Genomic DNA, 3,506 nt, shown 5'->3' with positions numbered 1-3,506 from the left:
AAATAAATGATCTTAGGGCTACTATCTTTCAAACAGGTGAAGATACAGTTGAACTTAAAGATGTAAAAAGGAGGATGCAGAAGGAACTTGAATATGCTGAGAGAACTCTTTTGAAGAACTATCTCAGAACAACTCCTGATATTAGAGAGATCACACACTGAAGCCAAGTCAAGAACTACAGCTAATAAATTTTGAAGTATATATAGGCTAAAGCTGATATCAGACTTTAAGGATGGTAAAAGCTACAAGGACTGTGATTTATAGTTACTTAGTCAAATTCTCATATGCATTTGTACTTAATGTTTTTGACATCATCAAATATCTATTGAACTTGTATATTATGCTAATTTACAAGTTAGGGGAGATTGTTAGATATATTTTTGATGTCATGTCTAATAATGATTTGTGTTTAGTTATCAGATCTTAACTAACAGGACGAATCGGGACTTAACTGAAAATCAGTACTTATACTGAAGTCAGAACTTAAGATATCAGAACTTAAGTTATCTGAACTTAAGATATCAGAAGATATTTATCAGGAAATAATATCAGGACTTAAGAAGACTTTCAGATAAGGAAGGCGGTTGATTGAAGGAAAGAAGATCAAGACAAACACAAGAAGAGATATGCATGGAGAAGAATTCTATGAATAATAGAATACTTGGAAGAAAAGATAACTAGTTGATATATTTAAGGATGCAGACTTATGTTCGATATCAATTAGAAGATTATCTTATAACCGTGTGTCTATATAAACACAGCATAGGGTTTACACTATAAGTGTTATCTTAATCGAGAATATTATTCATTGTAACCCTAGCAGCTCTCGTGAGATTTGTTCATCACTGAGAGAGAACGGTTCCATTGTAACACTGTTTCATTAATAAGATTATTCTGTGTTTCATACTTGTGTTCTTAATTCGATTTGATTGTACTAGACACTGTATTCAACCCCCTTCTACAGTGTGTGTGACCTAACATTTTATATTTAACTGCAATTACTCTTATTATGCCAGTTTTTTTATTATTGTTCCTATATTATCGATTGCTCTCTTGAGCAAATACCCATTCTTTCAGGTTATTTGCGAACCCTGAATTGGGATGTTTTGAATTCAAAATGATTTGACATCAAAATACTCCACGGGCTGGATGATGATGATGTGTGGGATTAAGTTTTACTTAATCCTAAGGACCGGGATATGACCGGTGCCTTGAGATGGGCCGTAGAGCCTGGATACCCGACTGGATCTATACAGGTAGGTATAGATCCGCACTGTATCCTGATTGATCAGCAGGATATATGTGCGAACTAGTGTCCAGTCTAATTTATTGTTGATCGCCATTAACGGCATTCTCTCTCGAAAGGTTTTATAATTCCAAAACCGGAAAAAACCCTGATTCAGGAGATGAATCTGGGAATCGCTTGTCACTTTTGGATTTATAATCAAAGGCTGGTGATAACCAATGTTTATTCACTCAACTCACTCAAATCATTAGAATTGTTTAAAGCTTTTGTCTAGAAATTTTCCTGTGATATTAATATTTGAAACTCAAATTATATACTTGCTGGGAATTTTTTTGGCTCACTCTTGCTTTGTAAATTCTTATTTCTTTCAGAAGCAGATAAGGATAGAAATAAATAGCTTTCGTTAGACGGCATAAGTTAGAGAGATCTCCGCTGCGAGAGGATGAAGATATTAGAAAATATGACAAGAACGTTAGCATAAAGGTATTTACACTCGCATTGTAGTTGTTGTGAATTTTTAGAAGGTTAGATTCTTGTTTCATACCATAACCTGTAAACGATCCGGAATTAAGGGGTTATTTATTTATTCTTTTATTTTATGTGAAAATTGTTTAGTGACACCAAATCTTGACCCTGGATTTGGGTTTTTACAATTGTTATGCATTATTCGTAGGTAATTTTAACCATTTTACTTGCCCTGTGTAATCAAGATAGATAACTTGTGCTTAAACCGTTATGTTGTCAAATTCTATAGAAATATAGGGTCTCAATATAATTGTTGTCTATTCAAATTCTATCTCTTTTGTAGATGTCTGGTAGTATGGTACTCGTGCAACAAAAGTTGGCGTTTATCAGTTTCGTGTTGTCTGATTAGTGTCATCACCATTGTATGCTAAGGTTGAGAACAATAAGGCTATTGAATGAAGTATTTAATGAATTTAGAATCCCATATTTGTCATATATATTAAATTAATCAATCTTATTCTCTTAGTTTAATTGTTAGTTTAATTCTTAGTTATAAACAACCTCATTTTGTTATCGTCTTAGCATTGGATGTTAACCATACATTGTTTCTTAAGTGCGTGAATTAATTATTTAACCAATACAGTCTCTGTGGGAACGAACTAGAAAAGATTCTATACTACTTGTGAACAAATATACTTGCGTGTAATATTATCACGTATTTAGCGACTAACAAGTTTTTGCCGCTGCTACCGGGGACTGCAGTGTTAATTATTAGTTTATGTATTTTCCATCAGTGGTCGTTAAAGTTCATTGACTCGGACATTGTTACTTAGCTATTTCCTTGTTTATTTCAGGTACTCTAACGAGGGTGTATGCATACGCGTTCACGTACTCGTAAGAGAAATCTGGATCAAGCCGAGGAGGAAGTGATAGTGGTTCGTAAGGAAGATTTTGAGGAAGAAAAGAAGGTAGATGAAGAAGAGAAAGTTGAAGAACCAGCTTTAGTAGAGATGGGTGATCAAGCGGAAAATCCGAAGGCTTTGATGGACTATTCTCAGCCTAAGATTAATGTCATTCAGTCAAGCATCATCAGACTAGCCATCAGGGGTAACACTTTTGAGATCAAGTCAAGCACGATTCTGATGATACAGAACTCAGTTCAATTTGGGGGTTTTCCTACTGAAGACCCCAACATGCACATCAGGGATTTCATCGAGATCTGCGACACTTTCAAGTTCAATAATATGACTGAAGATGCTATCAATTTACAACTCTTCCCATTCTCTCTAAGGGACAAGGCTAAGTGTTGGTTAAATTCTCTACCAGCAGGGTCTATTACCACTTGGGAAGATCTTTCTTAAAAGTTTCTCACTAAATTCTTCCCTATGGCGAAGACTGCTGCAATCAGGAATGCTCTTACTCAGTTTGCTCAGCTAACAGGAGAATCTCTGTGTGAGGCTTGGGATCGATATAAGAAGATGCTAAGGAAGTGCCCACACCATGGCATGCCTGATTGGATGATTATCAACTATTTCTACAATGGATTGGGTTCTACTTCTAGACCCATGCTTCATGCAGCATCAGGAGGAGCCTTGTGGGCTAAAATCTACGTTGAAGCTTGTGAACTTATTGAACAGATGGCTGCTAATGAGTACCAGAATCCTTCTCAGAGGCTGACTCAGGGAAAAGTCACAGAAATTCTGGAGTTGGACGCAACAAATGCTATCGCTGCCCAACTTAAGGCATTGACGATGAAGGAGGACACTTTGACTAATTATGGAGTTAATCAAATCAC

General features: G+C 35.7%; 1 non-coding gene across 1 annotated transcript; it reads right to left on the bottom strand.

The window, feature by feature from the left end:
* Positions 1-3,111: 3,111 nt before the first annotated feature.
* On the bottom strand, positions 3,112-3,218 carry LOC141662210 (small nucleolar RNA R71). The gene has a single exon (XR_012550334.1). It is a non-coding gene; the product is annotated as a small nucleolar RNA R71 (small nucleolar RNA).
* Between the last annotated feature and the right edge of the window lie 288 nt (positions 3,219-3,506).

The sequence above is a fragment of the Apium graveolens genome, chromosome 5, assembly GCF_009905375.1.
Source record: "Apium graveolens cultivar Ventura chromosome 5, ASM990537v1, whole genome shotgun sequence".
NCBI classification, from domain to species: domain Eukaryota; kingdom Viridiplantae; phylum Streptophyta; class Magnoliopsida; order Apiales; family Apiaceae; genus Apium; species Apium graveolens.
The sequence above is the reverse complement of the archived record's forward strand: the minus strand, read 5'-3'. Positions and strand labels throughout refer to the sequence as shown.